Source organism: Hesperophylax consimilis, chromosome 5, assembly GCF_061612785.1.
Source record: "Hesperophylax consimilis isolate HC1 chromosome 5, BYU_Hcon_1.0, whole genome shotgun sequence".
NCBI lineage: Eukaryota > Metazoa > Arthropoda > Insecta > Trichoptera > Limnephilidae > Hesperophylax > Hesperophylax consimilis.
This window is the reverse complement of record NC_142840.1, coordinates 7931218-7946642: the sequence shown is the minus strand read 5'-3', so window position 1 is coordinate 7946642 and position 15425 is coordinate 7931218. Positions and strand designations below refer to the sequence as shown.

At 33.9% G+C, this 15425-nt stretch overlaps 1 protein-coding gene and 1 pseudogene across 1 annotated transcript in view; both read right to left on the bottom strand.

Moving 5' to 3' along the window:
* Positions 1-15425, bottom strand: part of LOC149423478 (transient receptor potential cation channel protein painless-like) — a 65914-nt gene that overhangs the window by 21328 nt on the left and 29161 nt on the right. The window lies entirely within an intron of this gene.
* LOC149423479 (transient receptor potential cation channel protein painless-like) lies at positions 2931-4954 on the bottom strand (annotated as a pseudogene).

Here is a 15425-nt window from a genome sequence, read left to right as displayed (position 1 = left end):
AAGGGTCATACTTAAAAAACCATTTAGATACCCCAGTAATGATTTATTCAAAGAGATAGGAGTTCTGGATGTGAGGCAACTATTTATAAGAAAAGTTATATTATACACACAAAAATATCGTCACCTCTTCCCCTCCGTAGAACATTATCACAACACCCGACATGCAGGGAGGAATCCAATAGTTCCACTTGCTACTATGACATCCCTTGCTCAAAGACAATATTCTTACCTAGGTCCAAAAATGTTCAACCTTATACCCGGTTCTTGGAAATTGAAAAGTGGAAGCGTCCTGCGTAAATTAGTCAATGATTGGATTCTAAACTTAGGGAGAGTCGAAAGTGAACGTATGTTGTATAACTGTTAAACAAAATCACCAAATCAACTGTTAAACAAAATCACCAAACTTCTGATGTTTTTCAACCTAAGATTTATGGTTATGCGCCCCTGAAGCCTGTCTGCTCATTAGGTACATCACTACTGTAAAGCGTATCACATTTGTACGTCGCACACTAACTCTGTGTGAAACTTGGTACCTACTACGGTAATGATTTATAATAAATACATAACACAATATGGCGTACGAAGTAATGCACCAATTTCACCAAAGTAGCACTAAATCAGGTACTATGTATTTATATTCATAGTTTATGTTTCATAGTTTATATTTCTATCTATATATATAGTTATTGTTTTTACATTTTAGCAGTAGTTCAAGAAATGAGCGCGGTATATATTCGTATTGCCGTATAATATAATTTGTTCTGAATTCATGTTTTAATTCAGTAAAAACAATCATGCACATAATTTATTACACATTCTAGTTACAACGCTTACCTCATACTCTGTAAATTTTAATATTTTATGTTACCAGGTTAATTCGGTAAATCCGATTATAATATATGCTACCAGATTAATTTTATCTACTTCTCACAAAACAATGTATGTGTACTTATATTTATTATATACATTTTCTTTATTACACAACTTAGTTTCAGAGAAAAATGAAACTTTTTTTTTTTGGTTTTTGTTATGTAATTATGTACATTTCAGTAATAATATGAACTAAACATGTCAATTTGTCTGTCCTAGAACGGGAAACTTTCCTAGTTGGACAGGCAAAGCATCCAATATGTAATATGTACTTTCTTTTGATAAATAAATAAATAAATAAATAAAATAAAATAAAATAAATAAATAAATGTAAAAGTGATATACTAAGTATGAAACAATATAAGTAAACTAGTAACGTAACATAAAATAAAATAGAAACAAAACTAAGACAAATTTCTTTTATCGCTGTATTCATTTAGCTTTGTTCTGTAAAACACTCAATAAAGGTTTGCTAATTACAAACATGCTTTACAATTTTTGATTATAAAAACAACAATTTTTTTATTATTTGCCGGCCGGCATAGTCCAGTGGTAACGCATTGGACTGCCATTCCGAAGGTCGCGGGTTCGAACCCGGCGTGCGCAAATAAATTTTATTTGATTAATTTGTGTTATTTCACAATTAATTAATTAAAATAATATATAGTATATTTGCGGCACGTTCCAGAGTGGAAGATACTACCAGTATCGCCCTGGTGTAAGACCACCATTCAGAATTGAAACGTTGCTCCAAATGGCTTTAGCCGTGTTTAGTGACTAGATCTGAATAGCCGGGTACTTCCCCACCTTCCTCTTTCCCTTCATCACTTACCTTCAGCCTCACAACATCCCCCAATTGGGGATGCCATAGTCTCACTGGCTCCAGACGGGAGCAGTTGGGACTCTTGTGAGGTATTCACTATAAAAAAAATAAAAAAAAAACAAACTTACTTCACTGTATCTACTGTCATAGTACCAAATTAATTCGTTTTTTCAATTTGATTTCTAGTGTTTGATTAGTGGCCGCCATTCTCAGCGTTTCTGCGGCGATACAATGGATAACGTACTCTTGTTACTAAACACAAAACTTATTGAACTATTTCTTACATGTATCAATGACAATGAAACTACATAAACCATTTTTTTATTCCTATCGTAATAATTATTAACTTTAATGTATGGTTTTCAGGGTAGGTATTAGATATTTCTTACTGATGTGTTTGGAAATAAATGCTTTTCTGATATTTGTTTTATGGTTGATAAAGCCAATATTCACATAAAAAGATCATGCCATCTGATACAGTAAAGCTGTACGCAATTACCTTGTAAATATGTTACATTGTTTGTGATAAGCATGAATATTTACTTAACGAATGGTTAATAAATCGTTATTGCGCTTGACTAATGATTCAATGCTTTTGAGATACTCTTCAAAAATCTTTAATTTTTCTTCACAACTTTTTAATTTATTCTGCAGCTGATTCATTTCACTGCCACCTTCTTTTATCTCTGTTACCAGTTTCTTAGCTGCCTTGACTATTTTCCAATCCATAGGTTTTTTCTCCTGGTGGGTCTTTTGAGGGTTTTCAGCATCGGGCTTATTTTTACGGTCTACTATAACATGGTTTGCTTTATTTCTCACATATACAGAAACATTTAAAATCACACTTGATCGCATGCAGTTGCTTCCTGAATTCCGACAACGAGCGTTTTTAAACCTACACCAATACTTTTCAAATAAACTCTCTAAATTATAAATTAGCTCAACCGTTTCGATAAGTCCAAAAAGCTCCGCATTTGCTTGTATTATTTGAGTATCGCTTATTGCTAGCCCATTCAGTAAATTAAACAATACAATTGGAATCATGAATACAAAAATCACAAATATAATACGACTGATAAATGGAAAAGCTTCAAAATTAATTGATCCGGAGTCTAATTCTCCTGACAACATGACAATTGTTTTGAAAAGTGAAATTCCAGGATTCACAAAGAAGTTTGGTTTTTTGTCATCAGCTCCTGTCGGTTTGTTGGGATCTTCAGCATTTGAGTCGTCTGTTTTAACTGTTCTGAATAGTGTGTAAAAGCTCAATGAAAATGCAATAATCAAAATACAATACCAAAGAAGAAATTTGAAGAAATTCCAGGAAACTGTTTTAAGCATAACTATATTTGTGGATAGACAGGGTAATTTGCCAATCAATAAGACTAATTCGGCACACGAAAGGAGTATAGCAATGGCTGAGAATATTTGCTTGAAATCTTCACTCAACCAAATTGCACATGTACTGATAATCAAAAATATTTCCAACCAGTTTTCTGTGCTTTTAACATATACTTCTGGGGATAAAACTATTTGACAAACTTCCCTTATAATTAACAAGATTAAACCAATGCAAGACAGGAATCCTGTTACGCAAGTGACAATCATTATGAGGAAACTTTTTTCTTCTGATCCTCCGTATCCGAAATAGATGTACATACATAGCGATAGACAGAACACCGTATAAAACGTTACGTTGGCCTTAAAAAAGCAACCAAGCCGTTGCCATTTTAAGTCAATAAAACTTGCAATAACCGGGTGCTTCAAGAGTGGTTTCAATTCGGAACAATGTGACATATATAAAAGTGCGTTTGTGTCAGTAGCAAGGAGAGAAAAAAGGCGACCTTCTGTTGTTTCAGCGTCAAGAATGCTACCAATAGGTGCAAGGAAACTGTAGTCAAAATTCAATTCGTAATTCTCTTCATTCGGTGGCGCATTTTTGGTAGTTACACAACCGTCTAAATAAACCTCCAATGTTTTAGCCGATATGTCAGCGAGTGGGAGTACTTCATACTGATTGCTGATTCCAATGCAAGCACCGTTCTTCAGTACTGTCAATACAGCTTCTTGGTCACCGCCCCTAGCCGCATAATGGAGAGCTGTATTGCCTTTGTCGTCTAGGTAGTTGATATCTTTTTTTATTGATGATTTTTCAAGTAAAATTTTTAAGCACTCTTTGTAATCTCTTTTATTTTCTTCATCCTGGTGTTTTGTTTCATTTAAAACAATCTGTAAGAGAGATTTTGAATTTTTTGGTTCATATGAGATTTTTGGGTGGTTGAATAAAATTTTGAGTACTTCAGGATAACCATTGGAACAAGCTATTTGAATCGGACTATCCTTACATATACGAGGTGTCTCATTTGGATCTTCTGTACACTCCAATAAAACTTTCGCTGCTTCGTGAAATCCGATGTCGCAAATTTTTTGAAGAAATGTCTTACGGTAACCAGCAAATTTAAAGAAAGCGCTTAGAAAGGCTTTGTTACCCTTATTTTGATTGAAATCTGCAATAAAGCTGTCTTCTTTGTGGCCATTGAGATGAGAGTATAATTTAACGATGACTGACCGAGAATCATTAAAAACTTTTAAATCCGGTAGTTTTAGATCCGGGTAAATCTCTTCGATGATCATTCTGGCTGACTTTTCATTACAGTCTTTGTATGAATCCAAATCCAGTTGGTTATATTTGATGATCAGTTCAACAATATTTCGCAAACGTTTTTCAGCTGCGGAGTATATGGGAGTTATGTTTTTTGAATCCGGTATGTTCGCGTCTGATTTTTTTTTGAGAAGGGCCTCAACAATTTCGGTGGTTTTATCACTGTTATTACAATCACTTTTGATGGCTAGGTGTATCGAAGTATCTCCCTCATCCATGGCATTTACTTCAATTTCGGGAACATCCAGAAGAGTTATTATGGTAGCAATGTCTCCAGTTTTGATGGCTAAGTGGATGGGCGCTTTTCCCTTTTTATCGTTAACTTTGTTTACGTCGACATTTTGTTTCAGTAGGAGTTTCACAAAGCCGCTGTAACCATAGGTCGAACAGGCGATATCCAGGCAGGTTTTGTTATCCTGATCTCCGTAACAATAATTCGGGTCGACTGTTTTGGACTCGAGGAGACTCTCGAAGGCTTCGATTTTCTTGTTTAGTAGGGCTTTGAGAAGCTGTGTTTGAGCCATTGATGTTTGAGCATCACGAGAGAGGAGGGAACGGCTGACACCTCGGTTTTTCATCTCATAATTGCCTTTACTCATGTTGACTCAGTTATCCAAGAACTCATCTGAAAGTAAATTGAATGTATTACTTAAAATAAATTCATGATTTTGATTTAATTACCGGCAACCCGGGCGTTTATTGCAATAATATAATCAATATTACAAACATGAAAGTAACCCGCCTCACTAGAAGATTTCTGTTTTGAGGCGGGTTGTTGAGTTGTTAGAAAAAAATGTTGGCTTAGTAGAACGAACTGTTACATTAATTTTTCTTACTATTACTTCATAGCAAATATATGTACCAGCCTCAGAAGAGAAATCTTCTAGTGAGGCGGGTTACTTTCATGTTTGTAATATTGATTATGTTATTACAATAAACGCCCGTGTTGCAGGAATAAAAAAAATAAAAAATTACGTAATTGTAAAAAGCATTCACTTTGTGGCTCATCATAATTTACAATAAAAACAAATTTATGTGTTTTTATTGTAAAAAAAAATATATCTTTATGTTAATCTTAGTGTTAATCGTGTTTATGATATAGTAGATTAACCTTAACATCGATCAACCAGGGTGTGTTTTGGTGTCTTAGTGACAGATGTGTAATTTGTACAATTTTACTGTTGTCAGGATCGTTTAAGAGTTTGGGACCATAAGTCCTAAAAACGATAACATACTTTCTGTAAACTTATTTAAACTTTACTGCTGTTGTAGGAGATGTCGACTTGGCAATGTTTTATTAATGTATTAAATGTGTATTTTTAGTGTATTTTTTCATATTTTACAAATTATGAATTTAGTGTTTTGGAAGACCTTTCACCACGACGTCTCGGTGGTGAGTGGCTCCCTAATTTGTACCTTGTCCAAATTATTCGCGGCCAAATGGCTCTGCCGTGTGAGTCTAGCTTAAGGGACAGAGCTACTGAAAGGAATATTAATAAACTTGAATTAAAGCACATTAGTTGGTCTGTGACCTGATTGCTTGTCGTAAGTTTGCAGATGGTCCAGTCTGATAAATTAATATAACGTAATAAATTGAATTACCACCACCACCACTAACACCACCACCGCCACCCCAAAATCAGTGAGGGAGTTAATAGGATGACCAACCGAAAATGGTGCAAATGCCAAGTCTTGGCGGGTAAAAAGTTCTGAAGAACACCTGGAAAGTCAAGTGGTGGAACCAATAATAAAGCGAGTAAGAATAAAGCGAGATTCCCAATGACAACCTTGATAATCATAATAAAGCTGGACACAGATGGCAGAGCCAACAAGCCAACTAGCCCCGCGCAATGCCAAAACCAATTTAACGCCATAGCCTATAAGTGAGGAAATTTGGAGGGAAATTCACATATACTTCTTCGGCAATAAATAAGTTTAGTCATCATAGAATCAACGTCAAAATGTAAATGTAAATTATGTTGAAGCCAATTCACCAAACGTAAAATAAACAATAAAATAAAATTTTTAAAAAATTGTCATTTCCGAACTGTAAAAACATTGGACAATGCATATTTTACATTTATGTCAGATTGCAAGAAGAAAAATATTAAACATTTAACTTCACATGTTAATCATCCTCAATCTAATAGATTAGTAGAGAACGCAGCCAAAGTTTTTTGAAAAAAGATAATGATAGGAAAATAATTTCAATCTTATTAGGTATATTGAAAGATTAGAATGTTTTCGTTTATTATAGAAATGCACCACACTATACAACGGGTTTACAAATATCAGTTATTATGTTAGGTAGAAGGTTAAGATAAAATTTGTATAGTTTTATTCCAAATGAGGAGAGCGAGAAGGGAAAGAAGATTAAAAAGGAAACAAAAATGAAAATATCTAAAAGCCAGAAAAATCATAAGTTTTATTAGAGAATAAGTAACAAGAAATCAATAAATAAATAATAATAAAATAATGAAAAATAGGAAAATTGGTAAGCTTTTAGGAAAGAAACATTATTTAATTGAAGTAAATTTAAATGGCAAAATGTTGTTATGGAAAAGGCGTGTTGATCTATTATCCAAACTACGTGTTTCATGGAAAATAACTAGAGATGTTCATATTCCCATGTCTGAGACATTAAAGTTGTCAGCGGATGAATTGAACGTCTCATATTTTGTATTGGATGTGTATCATTCCAGGTCCAAGCCATCTACCACAACTTCCTGGAAGGAACGGCTGAGACAACGGACTTCACACAGATGAACTAGCAAGAAGCAAGGCTCATCTTTCGACGGCTAAATGACTACAAACAAAAAGAAAAATTAAATATAATGTTTTATATGTAGTCATGTTTGTGTTGATGTCTTGTCATTTAAGAGTGGAAGGATGGGGGGATAATGTACGTATGTCGAAATGTATGAAAGAGACATTCGTCTAATAGTACGATTATGCCGATGCGCGACTTATAAAAGAGTATGACTGCTTTCTCATTGGTCTTTTTACCAGTAGGCTTCCTTCAGTTAACTTGTACCAGTAGTGCGACAGTAAATCATAACTACGTGTAAATCGTAATCATATTATATTAAGTCTATCTATCCTGAATTACTCAAAGATATCCACTAATATCTACCAGAAGAAAACACTAAGTATAACAAAGAAGAAGAAAGTATAAGTTGAGACCACCACACGATATTATTTCTTACTACTTAATTTAAATAAACCTTTATCATACATTTGCAAAAAAAAACTATGTTATTTTTAACTCTCAATTTTAAATAATTTTTTTTGTTACGTATTTATAAACGATTTTAGTTCACAAGTTCGAGTTTTTCACTCGATGGTGACGTAGATAGTGATGCCATTGCTAAAATATTGCGGGAAAATTTTCTCTCTGAAGTTTACCGGCAAGAAATAACAACTAGCCCCTATAAATATTTGTCAACCTACCGATTTCAATTTTTGCAGCATGGCATCACTGGAACTGGCTCGGCTCGACTCGGTCGTGTGTGGCCCCCTAATTTGCACCGTGTCCAAATGGATTCAACCAAATGATTCGGGGCCATATGGCTCTGCCGTGTGTGTCCAGCTTAAGGGAGTGAGAGGAATAAACATAAAATAAATAAAAACATCAACAGGTCTTTGACCTGAAATCGTCCGGTTTCATAAATATAACTTAATATTTATCTGTCATATTGACTCACAAGAATGAACTTTAAATATTCACAAGAAAAAAAAAAGAATAAACGAACAAGATATTAAGAACGAATCAACAATGAACCGACAATAATGTATTTTTATACTTACTTTCTTCAAAATCGAACTGAGCCGTCCCGCTGCTAGTTCAGCGTCGTATGCGCCATGCTTTCGATCACACCGCTTGTCCATTCGTAATTACACACTTACTATAAACATACTCCACCAGAAAAGCGTAAAAAAATAACAATATAAATGGATTAACATTTTATAAAACAAGAAGCTTATACCGCCGTACTCATTTTATGCACAAAATTTGAATAAAATCTTCAAGTAAGAAACACGTAATGTTTTCAGTAAATTCTAATTCAATCGTTGATCATGTATGACTAATATAGACTTTCAAAAATGTATGTGTTTGAAAGAAATAAACGATATGACCGGGCGGCGTTTTTGTATTCAAAAGTTGCAACGAATACTTCCACGAGGCCGACTAGACTATAGGCCTAGCCGTGGGCACCCAAGCTTTATTAAATAATCGGTAATAATTAGTAATTTGCAAACTAATTAAATGTTATTCGTTGGCTTTTGTTATTGTTTTCCGAGTAATTAAAACAATTTCTCAGAACACACGAGTGCATTTCGGCACCTTTTTAGGGAAAATATACTCAACACAGGCTTGTCCTAGTGAGGTTAAAAATTATAACTTTAAAAAAAAGATACAATGTAAAGAAACGATAAATAAATAAATAAATAAAATAATATGTAGCACACGACCTTACGCGACGCGTGACTGTTTAATATTACAAATACGTAATCGAAAGCACTACAATTGACGTACTTTTTGCTTACGACATTGAGATTTCTACAGCGCGTCTAAATAATATATTTTTAAATTATAATATCTCATTTTCAAATATTTTCTAAAGCAGAGCAACGTCAACCAACAAAAACGAGACACAAAATACAAGCACAATAACCACAATAGAGCTAGCTCATCGTTTATAATAATATTATATATATTTAAAGTGTTTTTGCTACTTGCTTTAGTTGTTAAAATAATAAATTAAATAGAAGAGAAAAAATGTAACAGAGTTCGTTTGTTCGTTATTGCTATTTAAAAAAATGTCATAATTCGTTCAGAGAATTCATTCGACTAGATCATAATTTTAATAAATAATAAATTTTAATGTAAGTAAAGTAATTATCATGTTTCATGGGTACAGTATGGCAGTAAAATGATTTTTTTTTCTGATGAGGAAATCATTTTTAAAATTAGGTAGCTTAGGTTCGACGGCATCATCAATTTCAAAAAACAAGTTAAAAAATTTTAATTTTCGGATCTGTCGAGATGGAAATTTTTTGCTTTTCTTTAGCCATCCGTCACGTACAACATAACCCCATTTGATGCAGAGTCATTGCATTAGAGTAGGTACCGAGTAAATTTTAAAAATACAAAATAACAATAGTGTTTTTCTAAAGATACATCCAGATGACAGTTTTTTTTATCTTTAAATTGTTTTGGTAAGACAATTGCTGCGCCCTTTCTTCTACATTTATTTTTCAGACTCACAATTATGTCAGTATGTACAGCTTTCGTACTTTCTCTCAAATTGATATTTCGAAGATTGCTAAGAGATAGTAAAAAGATAACCTTGCTTTGAATTGCCTTTATCTTCATTACCATATAAATTTAAACGAAGCAGAACCGAGCCGCAGAGGAAGTAACAAATTTGCATTTAAGATACAATGATACGATGACCGGCACGTACTAAAATTTATTCATGCAAGTACCGCACGGGGGACTCATAAAAAGCCGCTGATAACTTAGTTGTAACATCTCACTCTTTCAAACGAACGGCTCTTGTAACAGAAAGAGAGGTTGCAACGGAGCTCTTAGCGGCAGGCGTGAGTGTCCAACTCTTTCTCAAAGATAAAGGCGGATACGCCACTGAGCGTGCTAACTTTATATCGGAAATGTTCGAACAATACAGAGTGACCAGTAATTGTTGTCCGATACAAGCTAAATGGCCGAAAAGTCCATTCGTATGGCTGCGGATGTTGAGTTTTGAGGGGCGGGGTCTAAAAAGTAAAAAAAATTGAAAAAAAAAGGAGTAGGTTAAAAAGATTGCAAAATTATAAATCTATAATTACGAAAGGGGAAATTGTTTGCTAAATTGTAGAAAAACCAACCTTTATCGCAATGGAAGAAGCGTTTTCGGGATGATTTAGGAAATTTAAAACAGATTATTAGGTAACAGTTATGGCAAAATTATAAAACAAAACTAAAATTTATTACAAAAGGGAAGATTATTAATTAGGTTTATATTATTTTTTAACTCATGGAGGTACCTAGTAGTTAATCTAATTACGTTTATTTCCTCAGCATGGGAAATCCCTGCGAGTATATCATTATCTCCAAAATTTTGTAACAAAAAAGAAAACATTTTTCAAAATATTTTTTGTTTAGTGTATGTATTTTTTACAATATTATAATTTATTTTTTTTACATACCTAGTGTAATAAATAAAATTAATAATACTAATCATGCATGTTAATTATTGTTAAATTATCCAACTCCATTTATTGTTACATGCATAAGTTTTTTTGTTATTTTCCATAATTAAGTAATTTTTACATACCCAATTTAGGTCACTGGTCACTGCGCGTGATCAAGCAAATTGGCGGGCATTTTCAGGTGGGATGATTTCACCAACAACTAACATTGAATCAACAATTACGTCCAGAGTCTTCATTTTACCAGGTAATTACGAGTATATCGTAATAATTAAGGCGATATTTATAAGAACTCTAACCAATCTCCATATTACGTTCTGCAATATTTCACATCGAGTTCCAATCACCATATATATGCAGCAAAAAATATCGGGTGTTTCGTGTCTTCCGATATACTACGAATATGTAATGCACGTTTATATAACATTAAAACGTAAATATACAACGGATACGCAAATCTGATGGATAAACCATGTCTGCCGTTTGAAAAATAATTGTAACTGGAAAGGATCCTTATGTTGCGAACACAAACATATGAAATTTGGCTTGTGAGAATGATATTTCCAACTGTCGTAAGATATCTGCAAGCTTTCAAACAGAGAACCCTTGTGAGCTATGAATGTTAGACTTTTTTACATTAACTCCACACAGGAGGACCTCAGGAAAATAATTTACCTCGGGGCCTATGTGATGCTGTGTGGAGGTCTTTTTTAAGAAAAGGAAGTAGTTCTGGGAAGGAAAAATGTATGAGGGGTGGGTAGGAATCTAGGGATCAATGTTTCCAGGAGTGTCGGACGTATGAATATATCCCTCCCGATGCGGCGCAAAGCGATGAACCGAGAGACCCGTTATATTACCACATCATTCAATTGCAATTTTTTATAATTGTGGCAATTGCAAAATAATGAAAAAGTTTCTAACATGGTTAATTACTATTGATATTATAAATTATCGAAATCGATTGACCTTAATTCGAATTTAACGTTCATTCACGTCCATTCATAAAAAAATTTTAACATTAAAAAATAATAAAACTTTTTTATTAAACAATTGTTTATATAGCATTGTTCCCTCATTGCAAATAATATATTTCTAGGTATATCAATGGCACTCTTGCTAGTATACTGCATCGACTGAATTATCAGTTTTCCTTTTGTCAGCAAAATGCGAATTCTATTGAGTGATTAATATTGTTTCGCCTTTATGATTACTCATTGATTTCTAATAAGTCGGCACATTACCTGAATTATTACTATTCCATGACAGAACTACAATTTTTAAAGTATGTAGGTACTTTATACTATCATTAATTATAAATATCATGCTACACGTGGTCGCAAAATTGTATGCGAATCAGTTTTGTAGACTAATTAATATTTCACACAACTATTGGGGTGCTGTTAGAATGGAAAGGATTTTGACTTACCCTGGTCTTTTTGATCGATATTACGGATTTGAGGGATACTGTGTGGAAATCGCTGCACTAGCTTCCATAATGGATTCGAATTAAACGCACTGAGAGAACACGTTCACTGTTCCGGTTTTCTTAACAAATTTTCTTGCAAATGTCACTGATGTAGGTATTCCATACTGTCAGACAAGGACAGGTAACAAGTTGGGTGGGGAATGCAGAAACATATGTGAGAGTTAGATGCATATAGTTGCGTCAACACTACTTATTTTAACTTTAAATTTTTGTTTTACTTTCATTTTTTTAAAGAAGATTCTTTTTAATTGACTATTATAAGGAATAAGGATGCAACATTCAATTAAAAAGTATGTTCGAAATTCCATCTGAAAAAAGTTTTTTCTCGACTGTTTGGACGTGCTCACGACGACGCCAACATTTAGAGATTGCCCAATTGGGATAATACAAAAAGAAAAGGAAGGTTGTTGGTCAGTTCAAGAGGGGTATGCGATCGAGAGCATGTCGGTACAGTCACGCATTTGACGCCTGTAACAGTCAAGTATAAGATTCTAAATTACATTTGACCAAATGTGTTAACGAAGTTCAAAAGCTAAAAGTGAAAATTTTAATTGGAAGCAATAATTATTAGCCTGAAACAAAAATATAAATTTTAAAAAACTTCCGAGAAAAAATAAATGCCGGCGACGGGAATTTAACCTACACCTTCTGATTGCCGGTCAGGTGCACGGAACCACTGTGCTACGTCGGCATATTTTTAGCCGCCATATAATTCATGTTTTTTTCGGAATTTTTTTTAAATTTGTTTCAGGCTAATAATTATTGCTTATAATAACTTGTTGTTCTTTGCTTTTCATAAAAACCTTGTCTTGTAAAAACATAATTTTTTCTTTAATAAAAAATAAGTGAAAATTTCTCTTGTTTAAATTTATTTCGTGGCCTCGGAACCATGAAGCATAAAGTGATTCCACATTTTGTGTGCCTACCTACCGTACGTACTGTGTAACGTACTTACAGATCGACACACTTAAATTTGCAGCCAGTAGCATCGGTCGCCATCATAAATGTTAGAAAACCTAGGTAAACCGGCGTGCGCAAGTAAATTTTATTTGATGAATTTGTGTTATTTCACAATTCATTAATTTAAAATAATATAAAGTATACTTGCGGTACGTTCCAGATTGAATGATACTCTCAGTATCGCCCTGGTGTAAGACCACCATTTAGATTTGAAACGTTGCTTGAAATAGTTTTAGCCGTGTTTGGTGACCAAGTCTGAATATCCAGGTACTTCCTCACCTGACTTTTCCCCGTCTCCTTCCCCTCACCACTACCTTCAGCCTCTCAACATGCCCAAATTAAGAATTAAGAATTCAATAATCTTACAGGCTTCAGACGGTTGAGGGCAGTCCGGACTCTTGAGCGGTATTTACATAAAAAATTAACATCGCAACCATTCATGAATTAATCAAAATTCTTCCCATTCGTTTCTTCCACTTGATGATCTACCTCCAAGCTAAAAGTAGATAATATTCAATTACGAATTAAAAAAATTTGGTTATGTTTTATAATAATTGACAATTTTTTGATAATATTGCTTTGTGCATCACTTTTCGTATGTTTTCCCATTTGTTTATTTATAAATTATTAATAAAAAACACTTTAACAGCCAAACAGAAAAAAAGCGTCTTTGTTCCTATTTGGCCGAATGCGGAGCTAACCGTGCCAAGCTGTAGATAATATCGACCAACAAAACTTTAAGAAGATTTAAACCAGAGGTTCAAAAAAGGGGTCTGTATGGACCCCCAGGGGTCGATATTGGCTTGCTGGGGGTCTATGTCAGCGAGAAAAAAATTTGGGGGTCCACGAGATTCAAATGGGGTACATACGAGCGGACCCCCATTTACCTCAACTCAATATTTAGGAGTTCCGTAAATGACACAATACACCTAACACAAATAACACAGTTTACGTAATACTAATATTAGACTGAGAAATTACTTATTTGATATTTGTATGTTTGTAAATCGTTAAGTTGTTTATTGAGGTATATAAATAGAGTCTACGTTCCTTTTCTCGTCAGAATTAATATATTGAACCGAAACATTGCACATTGGAAACCGCAAATTTTTCTAGTTTCCCAACTTGTTTTTGAAAAACGTCCAGGGTAATAAGTAATAATGACGTTCAACATTTAGAAGTACTTCACACAGACTTCAAAACTAAGTTTGAGGACATTTTGACTGTGGAAATGGAATGTTGAAGAATCGGATATCATATGACAAGAAGAACTGATCGGAATAAATGATAACAAAGAACTTAAGGGGCAGTTCTGTAGAGACAGCTACAGAAAGAAATTCCCGTTGCTTATCCTGCTCCATTTTCATTTGGTGTAATACCTCACAAGGGCTCCCCTGTCTGCACAATGCAAAAACAGAGGAACTATATCGCTACCCGGTTGTAGGGCAGGCAAGGCAAGGGATTCTTTTTACGAAAAAAATTTAAATGATTATCACATGGGACGTTAATAGTTTTAGGAAAATTCAATGTTCGACAGGCAGGGGGTCTACGGAAAAAAATAAATTTGGCAAGTGGTCTACGGGGCAAAAAATTTTGGGAACCTCTGGTTTAAACCAGTGGTCGGCAAACTTATTGGCCAAAGAGCCAAATATGTACATTACAACGATTAAACAAAAATTCTCAGAGCCAAATCCGTTTTAATTTTAGTAAACCTATATTATAATTTTAGACCTTCATTAAATTACGGGTACACTGAATAAAACTTGATTTCACAAATCACACTTAATACAGATTTATTCGTTGATAAACATTCGTTGATGAAACTAAGGTATGCATAAATTTAAATCATGACAATGACTAACAAACACTTAATGCGAACAATGTCATTGCATCTCCTTGGAAAGATTCAGCAAGTCAGGTTTGTATGTAGTTGTTTTTAATTTTAGGCATGATTCCAGATTCTCATCAATAAGACGACCTCTCAGTTTACTCTTAATAAAGTTCATGCTTGAATAAGATTGTTTGCATGAATATGTAGAACCAAAAAGGGAAAGAACAGCAAACGCGAGTTTTTTCAGCTGATCGTAAGAGTCAGGAATACTATTCTTGGCGTTGAAAATGATCAAATTTTTCCTTCTCTAGGTCTTTCAAACAGACCACTTGTGTTGTAAACTAAGATCACATTTGTTCTTCTCCAATATTTCCAAATCAATGCAAAAACGTGATATTTAGAGCTCCATATGTCCTTTTTTTTAAATCCTGCAATTGTATTTAAAAGTTACTAATGTCAATGCCAAAAGGAGAAAATTTCAACTCAGTTATCGTAGCACTAAGAGGATTTTTGACGAATGCTAACTAAGGTCGCTCTGCTGTTAAACTCCTAAACTCCTGAAACCTGCTGATACCTGCTG